This window comes from Lissotriton helveticus, chromosome 2_1, assembly GCF_964261635.1.
Source record: "Lissotriton helveticus chromosome 2_1, aLisHel1.1, whole genome shotgun sequence".
NCBI lineage: Eukaryota > Metazoa > Chordata > Amphibia > Caudata > Salamandridae > Lissotriton > Lissotriton helveticus.
In genome coordinates this window covers 1838252032-1838264642 of record NC_136059.1, presented here as the reverse complement: position 1 = coordinate 1838264642, position 12611 = coordinate 1838252032, and the positions used below count along the sequence as shown (strand labels likewise).

Below are 12611 nucleotides of genomic sequence, written 5' to 3'. Positions count from 1 at the left end.
CCACCCGCAAAAAAGGAGCCTACCTCACTATTTGTAGACATTAGGGGCCAGATGTAGGAGCCTTAATACCGGTCAGGAACGGCCGATTTCGGCCGTTTCCGACCGGTATTGGGGTTTTCAGATGTAGGGGGCTGAAAATTACAGAATCGGTATATTTACCGATTCGGTAAAATTACCGATTCGGTAAATTAAAGAATCGGTAAATATACCGATTCTGTAATTCCAAATGTAGGTGGCACAGTTTACAGTGCCACAGGCCCTTAAGAGTCGGTATTTTACCACACAATCCTATTCTGTGGTAAAATACCGAATTCAGGTGTTCATGCACATCTGTGCATGCACACCTGTGCAATGTGACACACAGACATGCCCTTAGGGCCGTTTCCGACCGGTATTGGGGTTTTCAGATGTAGGGGGCTGAAAATTACAGAATCGGTATATTTACCGGTTCGGTAAAATTACCGATTCGGTAAATTACAGAATCGGTAAATATACCGATTCTGTAATTCCAAATGTAGGTGGCACAGTTTACAGTGCCACAGGCCCTTAAGAGTCGGTATTTTACCACACAATCCTATTGTGTGGTAAAATACCGAATTCAGGTGTTCATGCACATCTGTGCATGCACACCTGTGCAATGTGACACACAGACATGCCCTTAGGGCATGTATGTGTGCCACATGTCACACAAGCCTGTACTTGGGGTGCTAGAGGGTGTCAAAGTGACACCCCCTGCACCCTTGCAGGATTCGGTATTTACCGATTCTGTAAATACAGAATCGGTATTTCCCATTGATTCCTATGGCCTTCAAAGCCCATAGGAATCAATGGGAAATACCGATTCTGTATTTACAGAATCGGTAAATACCGAATGTTACAGATTCAGTAATTCTGAATTTAAAATTACCTACAACTGCCTCCTTCCTATTTACCTACTCTTAAATACCGAATCGGTAAAATTCGGTATTTAAGAGTAGGTAAATCGAATTACCTACATCTAGCCCTAGGTCTTCACAGTCACTAACAACGACTAAAATAATCACTCCCCACATTGATAGAATCTCATTGTTTATATACAGCTTCTAGGAGGGTGATTCTATCACCATTGCCTCTGCACTTCCTCGTTTGATATTGTTATTTATTGTAAGTCAGTATTATGTATTATTGCAGGGTGATTAAAATATCCTAGAAATTCACGCAGTAACAGAGTGGCAGAATTGACGCCGGTAGGCATAGTCGGCGGCACTCACATTAATTGTTGAGCCATTTGCATTTCTTGGTATTAAAACAGCCCTATTTACCAAGTTCTTTTCAGTAGATAACCTGAGTTTTGTGCCTTCACAGGTGCACATTGATGCGAACTTTGGGACAATCAGCAAAGTGAGTGTTCCAACATCAATTCCTATATTTTTCAATCGGGCCGAGCATATGAACCTTCAGGTAATTACACCGCTATCTGAACTTTTTTTCAAAAACATTTAGGACTTTGGATTATTCTATACAGCTCGTAACGTATTCGGTAGTGGTCATTAGGAATAGGTGAATTAATAATCCTCAACCGAGGCAGCTGATAAACGCCATGAGGGCAGTCTTTTCGTACAGCCGAATACAGAGTTTGATTTTGTTAACTTCTACTTCTAGGTCATGCTAATTGCATCCGGTCCTTTTTCTATTTCGAGTATTGATTACGGAAGGAGTTTAACCAGAGCAATTTAAACGCGTCCTAGAAACACACCAGCTGAGAACCGCGGAGAGCGCTGTCAAAATTCAGAAAAGGTAAATTTATACATTTACAAGCGAACATTAGAAGGCTTCCAGTATTGGGTGTTTGCAAGCGGCGAAGTAATACTGTTGCCTTTCTTGTTGGTTTGTTAATCTGACTGAAAACTCAGCGGGGGAAGGAACTTCATGTGCGGTCGATAAAGGTGGCGCCATTGCAGGTATTGCTTCCACTCATGCCATGGGGCGATAAGCTGGAAATTATGCAAAGTATTTATTTATAGTAAGTCAGTATTATGTATTGTTGCAGGGCGATTAAAATATCCTAGAAACTCACGCAGTAACAGAGTGGCAGAATTGACGTCGGTAGGCATAGTCTGCGGCACTCACAGTAATTGTTGAGCCATTTGCATTTCTTGGTATTAAAACAGCCCTATTTACCAAGTTCTTTTCAGTAGATAACCTGAGTTGTGCGCCTTCACAGGTGCACATTGATGCAAACTTTGGGACAATCAGCAAATTGAGTGTTCCAACAACAATCCCTATATTTTTCAATCGGGCAGAGCATATGAGCCTTCAGGTAATTACATCGCTATCTGAACGGTTTTTCAAAAACATTCAGGACTTTGCATTATTCTATACAGCTCGTAACGTATTCGGTAGTGGTCATTAGGAATAGGTGAATTAATAATCCTCAACTGAGGCAGCTGATAAACGCCATGAGGGCATTCTTTTCGTACAGACGAATACAGAGTTTGATTTTGTTAACTTCTACTTCCAGGTCATGCTAATTGCATCTACCTGTACTGTATTACACAGTGTTTATTGCCGAGAAGTGACAGGAAGAGATTTATATTGGTAAGTGCGTCGATGACTGTGCTCATAGTATTTTGCTTTAATTTCGGATTTCACGTGGCACCCTTATCTTTTCTGAAGGTTTCTCTATTCAAGACATGGTACAATGATAATTTACTGAAGACAGATCTTCTACTGCACACAAATATAACAGTTATTTGAACCACTCTGTATTGCTTATGGAGCATTGACAAATACTTTGTTTTACATTTTTTTAGTTCCCCTGAAGAAGGGATCCTAGTTTTCGAAATGCATTGGGATTTATGACAAAATTAATGTTTGTGTATTATTGAATCGAATGTTTATGTTTCACACATGTGGATTTACTTTATGTGAATAATTGCATTAATGAGATGTGAATAAGTACGCAGTTACAAGCAAATAAACATTGTTAAGATTTAAGTATTGAAATTGTCTGGATAAACATCACTTGTTGGGTATTAATGCATAAAAATTAGGAAATTGTGTCATTAAAAAATAGCAAATCATAGGTTTGCACCTGCGGTGCAGGGAGGGCCAAGTGATCAAGTAGACACTTGTAATATAGGTTTGATTAAAATAGGAGGGTAGCTTCCTCCTACCCACCTAGCACATCCCTTTCAAACAGTGGCCAAAAATAATATTAAGAGCAAATAAGCTAGCAAACAATATAGCGAGTGCACAGTACAACCCACCAATTCATTTACCCAGTTGTCATGAAGAAACTACAACTCCCAAAATGCACTCTGCCCTGTACAGTCCATATGCCACACGGTGCCTTTTCAATCGTAGTGACTGCTGCATGGGTGTCAGAGGATCTGTTCTGTGATAAATGGCTGCGAACAACTTACTTTGATGTATTTCCTGTCTCCCACTTCCTGTATAACATTGCCTGTATGAAATAATGTGTTCCAGGTTATTTTCGGAGATTGTGGCCTGAAAACATAGTTTATGGTTCCGGGTACATTACGCTCCGAAACCGGAAATTACGTTTTTGGGCCGTAACCTCCGAAAATTACCCGGAACACATTATTTCATACAGGAAACGTTTTACAGGAAGTGGGAGGCAGGAAATACATCACAGCAAATAGTTGTCTGCCATTTTGTATTCATCCTGATCCAACTCAATCAGTAATCAAATCCACTGCCATCCTGCTTTTCTGTTGTGGAAAAAACTGAAATGACAGTGCAGGTGAGAATCATGAATAGGTAACAAAAGGGGGAACCGAGCATTTAATGACATTTCTGCACGGACAGTGGGGGCTGACACAACATCAAACTCCAGTTTCATTTTCTCCTACTTTGCATTATGGTATATGTAGTCCGTATTGAGTGCTCATTACCAGAGTTATGTGATGTTTTACGGAACATTGGGGTGGAGCAGTGTGGATGTATCACAGACAGATGGTGCCTGCTGCTCCCATGACATCATCAGTCACGTTCTGGGCCCATAATTTGTGGGGGAGTCAAATCTGTTGAGGGCACAGTCCTGAGTTTGCAATGGTTATGGCCTTCTGTGATTAAGTGACCCATCCTCATGAGGTCCAGGTAGGTCTCTCAGGACATGTATTGTTTGTCATCTGCGTGAATAGTTGTTTTTAGGGACATCCACTACACTGATCTCTGACATGGGCACATGACCTGAGGCCCGCTCCACCTTTTGACTACTGTCAACAGCTGTGATTTACATGCAGTTAGTGTGACTTGCAAAGTCGTTTCAGGATAGAATTTATTGACACAGTTGTGTCTATCCAAGTTTCATCATTGGCAACAGACAGCAAACCACATTTTGTCCATGACCCTACAGGTTGCTCATGTGAAAAACGTAGCAACAAGCTGATCGCAGATTTACATGCCCTGACCTCGGTTATGTGCATGGCCTGGTTTCCCAGATTCAGAGCTAGCCGAGGTTCCAGAGGTATGTTTAAGCCATGCGTTAAAGCAATCTTGTGCAAAACACAACAGGCTAATATGATCTTGCACACAACTTCTGGGTAGTACAGCAGCACACCCCCTGTATGGTCGAGACATCTGAATCGCAACTTCAACAGACCAAAGTGCGCTCTATGATGGCTCGAGTCCGTATGTGTGTCCTATTGTTCCTACGCTGAGGTACAGTGTTTGCACACCTGTGAGGGGTGAGGAGATGTGGGGAGAGTGAATACCCAGCATCACCTGAGCATTGAAGAAAGGGCAGTTGGTTACATTTCCCTCTTTGATTTGCACAGGACATGATCTATACTTTAGTACATGCAGTGTCTGTTGGGCCATGTATGTAGCTTCATGATTCTTATTGTACAATGGTTAGTGAGCCACATGGGTACAATCAATTGCACCCAGCACACGTGGGAATTGTGCAAGGAGATAGAAATCTCTTGCTGCCCTTTGTCTCATGGCCAGTGTATGTGGCATTTGTATGTGGTTGTGGGCTCTAGCAGTGATGCATCTCAGTACCTGATGCAGGCACCGCGACTGGCTCACCTGGAAAAATGCCCACATGGTCACTGGAGACCCTTTGGAAAGACCCAGAGGCAAAGAAATGGAGAGCAGAAAGGATCTTGAGATATGCTGGTATTGCATGTGAGCAGCGGGTCTCAGAGTCAAGTTCCTGCTCCCACTCACATACCATAGCCAAGATGACTTCTAGAGGGAAATGGTACTTGGCCCTTACATCTTGGCTGGAAATTCCAAATAGGTTGATCCTCTGTCTGAAGATCCTCTCTGCTCTCCTCCTCCTCAAGTAGTTTTGCCGCATGGCAAGGGGCATTGTAACAAACACATTCAGTGACATGTTGAAAGGTTTGTGTGTGTCTGCTCTGCAGTTATACATGCTGCAGGGCTAGGATTGGCTGCAATGTGTCAGCTGATGCATGGTGGGGGATGGTAGGCACTTGGACAGGTGTTTACCCTTGGCTAAAATGATCAACGGCCATAGTTTGTATTTTCCATCCCCGAATCGGAAATTCCAGCCCAGAATCGGAAATTACGACCTGGAAGCTGAAATTCGTAAAGTTAGTAGTCGTAAGTCCATTCTGTGAATACCAAAAGTAGTAAGTTCATTTTGTGAATGCCAAAAGTAGTAAGTTCATTCTGTGAATACCAGAAGTATTAAGTTCATTCTGTGAATACCAAAATGGTAGTAGGTTTAGGATTTTGTCTTAAGTTAATTCTGTGAATCGGGCCCATCTTCCGTACCTCTTATTACAGGACCCCCGAATTGATGTAACCTAAGGCAGCTTAGAAACAGGTGCTCATCATTATCTTTTTCTTTCTGGCACTTTTAGTTTTGCACAGACTCCTCATCTCCTTCTCGATTAAATGTGTTTCTTGAAGAATAAGAATTTGTTCGGAAATATCTTTTAAGTATTGGAATATCCTTTCCATCCTGTGTTCTACTCTAACCTGTTTTGGTTCCATGACAACACCTACAGATATGTTGCATGATCAGCTGAGGCATGTGTCATTACTCATTAAGATAGATGGTAAACTTCTTGTAAGATTTTATTTGGCGAGTTTGACATTTTTTTCCCCTATGCTCCCCACCCATAGACCTCTCCCAATCCCCCCTCCACCCACCCTTGTGCTCCCCTGGAGAACCCCCACTGTTTCTCTTATTGCCCTACCCTGACTTTTGAGGCTGCCCTCTCTTTGGTCAGGATTGTTAATACTTTCTATGGCTCCTTATGTAGCTGCTAGCTTGTGTTTTCAAATATTGATTCAAGGATGTTCTTCCAGCTCTCATAGTGAAATTACCCTTAAGATTCAAAGTAAAAAAGACTTGATTTTTTTTATCGAGCCATTACTCCACTGTTTCTGCCTCCTCCACCCTTCTAAATACGTGCATTTTATTATTAAACATCACTTTTAGTGTGCCTGGAAATTTAAGTTGTGCTGCCACACCTAGTTGTCTAAATGGGTCTAGTAACTTTCCCAGCTCCCACTGTTTAGATGCAGTTATGGAGGAGACATCTGACCAAATTTGAAAAATAAACCCTTCTGCACTTAGTATATTTGACTTTAGAGCTTTGTTCAATATTTTGTCTTTTAAATTGTACGTCAAAAAATGAATCAAAAATATCTGGGTCTGGTCTTATTCGGACTTAATATGAAAGGGTCTCTATGTACCCTTTGAATGTCAGCAAAGAGGGCTTGTTCTGAGCAGTCAATATTCATTGTTTGCTTGATCAGTTTTAGTACATATTCTTTGATGCTGTCTCCTTCGACTCCCTCGGGCACCTTAAGTAGGCGAAGATTATTCCTCCGTTGAGCATTCTCGATGGATTCCAGATTATCCTGGAAGGCGATTTCTAGTTCCTTTATTCTAGTCATATACTAATTGCACTAAAATGATTTGCTGCAATGTTTCATTATTAAAACCCTTATAAGTATTCGCAATGTACATATGTACACTGGTGCCACTGTTGGTATATACGGGGTACTGCAAAGAGTAAATGGGTTACCAAATAATGAACATTTTTTCTTTGCAGTACCCCAAACATATAAACCAACGGTGGCACCAGTGTACATATCGACATTGCAAATACCTTGCATCATAAGGTATTATAAGGGATTTTATAATGAAACATTGCAGCAAATCATATGAGTGCAATTAGTATATGAAACCTACATTTCTCTTTTAAATTAAGGTTGAATTCCCAGATGCGATCATCATTTGCCTCTTTCTTCATGATTTTAATCCCAATGATTTTAATCACCAGAAGTGTTAGATACATTGAAGTCTAACATCACCTTTGCAGTGATTAGGTGCGTGGCAATGTGAATCATACTTGTATGAAAGATCACCGTTTTCTGTAGAAAACAATTGTAACTATTACCGGTGACATGTAATAACTATGTAGCATTGTTTATGTCTGTGTTTTTTGTGCTGTTAGTCATGTATGATACCTTAAATGTCAAATTTGAAAGAACAAAAAGAAATTATGTTTGTTAACCGAAATTTCAATGTCAACATTTACAAGATAATAATTGTATGTTTTTCACCATTTAGAAAACTGTCCTGAAGATGGTGTTAATCACATACCGAAACGCTGCGTCAACAACTGTTTTCTCAAAATAATGTATTTTTAATTAAATGTTTTTTTAATGTTTTTTTATGATATTTGTACATAATTGTTTTTAATAAATTCTCAATGCAAACATATGCTTTTTTCTTTTGTTAATTTTTAATTGGAATGTTGAATTTATGACATTGTAGAAGTGTTATGTCCTTTCAAATTTGCAATCTTCTGACTACCAGCATTGTCTAATTGACTGTTTTATATTGTGACACAATGTCACTGTTGTTAGGGACTTATTTGTTTCTTTAGCCTTTGAAGTGCACAGGTGCCCTATCTTCCCTGTTCTGGCTCTAGACTAACTACAGGGGTATGCTGCCAATTGTTGGGTGGCAGGGCACAGCCTATTCAAGTGTAAGCAGGCTGTGCCCAACTCCTCCGTTTTATCAAGACAGTGATGGCCCATTCAGGCAATCCAAAGCTGTCTAATGTGTGTGGCTTTCTAGATAGGAATACACAAAGCCCAACTGCCACCTATACGCAGCCATGTGACCCAGAGACAGGCTGCAGGTACTAAATGGCTAAAACAGAAAAATGCCAACTTTCTAAAAGTGCCATTTTCAAAACTGTAATTTAAAATCCGACTTTACCATGAGAGAGGATTTTTCATTACAGTTCCAAAGACACTAAACATGAACTGGTCACCTGCTTCCATTTAGCTATTATAGATTATAAAAGGTAAGAAGGTAACTCGAATGCTATCATTTAGGAGAGGTAGGCCTTGCAGTAGTGAAAACTGAATTTGAGAGTTTCTCAGCACCAGGAGATGTACAACTTAAAATTGCATGTCCTACTTTTTAAAATAAATTTCACCCAACCCTGTGGGCTCTCCAGGGCTTACCCTAGGGATGACTGATAAATGTTAAAAATGAAGGTTTGGGCCAGGCAAAAGGTTTATTTTGCCAGATCAAAGTGACAGTTTAAAACGGCATACACAGAATGCAATGGTAGGCCTGAGACAAGTTTAAAATGTTAGTTAAGTGGGGACCACCATCAGTGCTGCAGGACCACTGGTAGCATTTAAGTTACAGGCCCTGGGTACATGTAGTACCACTTTACCAGGGACTAATAAGTAAATCAAACATGTCAGTTGGGTATAAACAAATTCTACCATGGTTAATGGAGATTGCACAAGCACTATAACACTCTTAAGACCAACAAAAACAATTCTGCAATAAATAGGAGGAAAGAAGGCAACATATTTGGGAATGACTCTGCAGAAAGGTCCAAATCCAACACACATCATCTTCTCTTGACCTGGACAGAGAGACATAGGCAAGAAAGGAGAACAGTTACTATAATCTTTAAACTATGTGACTGAAGCCCACAGGGGTGAAAGAGGCCAGTATGCATAAATATGTGCTGATGGTAAGTACCAGAACAAAACTAACCAGGGTTGTGTCCTCAATATAAGAAGTCAATATTATGTATTTTTTTATTCTTAATCCCTTAACAAATGTTTTAGGGGGAGTCAGGCCTTTATTCCTCTGACATAGATCTCAAGAATATATGCCCTCAAGAGGGAGCGTATGAAGAGTGATAAGAGAAAATTAGGGCCTGATTATGAAGTGGTTGTTGTATTCTGACACATGCATAAACCTTTGTTGGAATTATGAGCTAGTAGGTATTTAAGATAATTAGAACAAAAAGATGTGATGGGGCCCTAGGGAAATTTTGAGACCTGTGAGGATTAGATTCCTAAACAATTACAATAATCATAAGAAATCCTTGGGTCTAAGAAAGTGCCTATGCCTGAAAAAGAGACAGCAAAGGTTGATTTCAATGCATAGGTAATGGCATGCTTCATCATCTGGGACTCTCCTCTTGACGGGGACCCCAAGCCCGCCCAAGGGCTACAACCCCCTCACTGTGAGGGAGGAGCTCAGGGATGTTTTCATTCCTACGTTGTTGAGGATATAATAAATCCTTCAGAGAAGACACTTAACTAAGTGGGTAACGGACGCAGTGCAAAACAAAGAGTAATATTGTGAAGAAAGTGAGGTTCAAACTAACTACCAGGAGTGATACAGATTTTATTGGTTCATCCCTAGTGTCAGGATTAAAAACAAATCACCTGCAGTTTGAAAAAATAACTGCCTTTGGTGGATGTGAAAATCTCTACATGTTTCAACCTCAGAGACCCTACATGGTGTTGTGGGATTTGTCAGGACCAAAATATATTCATGCTACTGCGATGAAAAATATTTAGTCAAGAAATGTGGAAACAAATACTAAACCAGTAATCCCACACTTGGTGTGTTCAGATATTATGTCTCCGTAGAGAGACTCAGCACTGATGGTCGTTCCCGGTGCTTGACACCCTTTGTAAGGCCCACCCCGAACACGCCAGTTACCATTTTTTGGACCAGGTCCCTCAGCACGGGCCGCGGGGCAATTTGGACGTGAACGCTATCCCGAATAAGGCTGCCGCCGCCGCCCTACCTAGCGGTGCAGGTTGCAGCAAGTACCGTATTCACCATCATACGCAGCTTAAGGATGTGTGTCATTGGGGACAGCATCTATTGACCCTCTTAAAACCCTCCGGATTTTACACAGGGGTATTTATCAGACATCAACCCATACACAACATATAGAAGGGCGCCCTACACCACGGATCTGTATCTTTCGAAGTTAAAGATACCAAAAATACATGGCTACCTGATGAAGGCTCAGCCGAAACGTGCTTAGACAGTATATCTTATTTTAGCCATGAAATGTTGTGAATATTTAAATGTTCAGTGTTAATTGATTGTATTAGTTGTGTTTTAGTGTCTCTTTTCATAATAGAATGAATTTTTGAAATGTGTAAGTGTACCATTGTACATTTGGCGATCTATGAATTTAATGAATTAAGATGCCAAATAGAAACCGACTAAATATTTACGATACTAATTGCAGTTTATTGTTTGTACAGACATATTTACATTTATATGGTGTCACTGTCCCACATTGCTACACCTATATAAAAAAAAAAAAGGAAAGATAATACATTTTTGTGGAAACTTTTTTTTTGTATTAATAAATTATGAATTTACACTTTAATGTCCATTTGGGTTTTGTTTAATGTATTATTGGTCCACTTTTTGAACTGTTTCCGATAGATATATTTACATGCAGTTTCCTGGTGGCACCCGTCCTTTACAGATAATATACCTCACCGCGACCTGGCAACAGCTCAGGGGAGAGGTACTGCTCTCTCCGTCGGTACCCCAGACTTCTTTTACAGCTGGAATCAGAGGATGATGCACTAAATACCTTACATTTATTTAAGGTTCGGCAGGACACACCTGTCGAATTTTAATTTGGAAACCCATACAGTAATTATTGTATCATGTGGATTTTGGTACGTTAAACACCAACATCTGCCTGTTATTTTCCCAAAACTCAAAATAGGTGCTATTTATCTCACCCAATAAAATAACAAACCCAATGGTAGAAGTCAAGATCTTTCTCCCAACTGGTCCTTAGGGTGTATAATGGGGCCGGCCTCACTGGCCCTTGGTCCAACTAGGTCAGAATCCTTGCTCTTTTTGAGCTGAGAACCGAAGACCAAATGTTAACATCGACTCCTAGATGAAGCAATCTTTCTCACATCTTTATTAGGAAAAAGTCAGTGAACATTACATTAAATCCACAATATTTATGGTCAGAATTCAGACTTCTTCTGCATACAAATAATTCATTCAAAATAATAGCTCAGGAGAAATAAATACTTGAAATCAGGCCAACTCATATTTTGAATCTGGTACTATCCCGAGAATTGAAATTTGAAAATATTAATCATTGCAATAATTTGTACCTTTTCCTCTCTACTAAAATTGTACATATAAAGTTAAATACTGTGGGCCCGATTCACAGAACTAACTTAAGACAACATCTTCAACTTACTACCATTTTGTTATTCACAGAAGGCACTTACTTATTTTGGTATTCACAGAAGGCACTTACTCATTTTGGTATTCACATAAGGCACTTATTCATCAATTAGTAAGTGCCTTCTGTGAATACCAAAATGAGTAAGTGCCTTCTGTGAATACCAAAATGTATAAGTGCCTTCTGTGAATACCAAAATGAGTAAGTGCCTTCTGTGAATATCAAAATAGTAGTAAGTTTAGGATTTTGACATAAGTTAGTTTTGTGAATCGGGCCCTGTGCATCTTACTTCATGTCTCAAGACATTGCAAATATATCATGTCTTGCTTTTGTCATTCATGAGTAGATTCCCGCAGATGGGATTAAAAACCCTTTCAGTGCAGTGCTATAGAAGGTGCTAAATAATGAAAGATGAATAGTGCTTTGCTGAGACAAGTTGTCGCCATGGGCATTTTAAAAAACTTGGAAACCAGCCTCTCTGATAAGGGAAGGCTGCCAAAAAGTACAATGTGCTAAAACAAAATCGTCCTCGGATGCTTGATTCCGGTCTGGGAAAGATATGGCTGTTGTAGTTCGGACTGGACTGTTCCCATGGGGCACAGGGTCAGAGCTGATTTGCATAAAGCCATTATCTGACCCAGGGTGGTGTGGAGTGCAAAAAACGATGGATTTAGGCCCAGATCCTTGTACTGGGGTGAATGTAAGACATTGATCTACATTCTGTCCATCAAATTGTTTTTTGTAATTTAAAACAAAAACGAGTCAGGTAAAAGTTGTGTTGTGGGTTACCTGAGGTAGCCAGCAGTAGCGACCTGTGGTGGGAGTGCTGCTTGGCGCTGGCGGGGGAGGGGCAGGGTGGGGAGTAGTAAGCCAAATGCGATGCAGCACGTGCAACGAAATTCGTTTTACTTATTTGTTTGTGTACTTAAATCTGTGTGCCGGTATTCTGGAGTTCACTACCCTATACCCTGCCCCTCCCCCACCCCACGTCAGCACCCGTCAGCAATCCCACCACAGGCTGCTACTGGTAGCCAGGTAGTGTTTTATACCACAGGAAGTTATAACTCAGCGGACAATACAAGGCTAGGTTCGGCTTGTATTGGTATTGTT

General features: G+C 40.4%; 1 long non-coding RNA gene across 1 annotated transcript; it reads left to right on the top strand.

Annotated features, from left to right (window-relative positions):
* Positions 1–1865: 1865 nt before the first annotated feature.
* Positions 1866–10592, top strand: LOC144819949 (uncharacterized). Its single transcript, XR_013607635.1, has 3 exons — positions 1866–1940; positions 2501–2577; positions 7562–10592. It is a non-coding gene; the product is annotated as an uncharacterized LOC144819949 (long non-coding RNA).
* The last annotated feature ends 2019 nt before the right edge of the window (positions 10593–12611 follow it).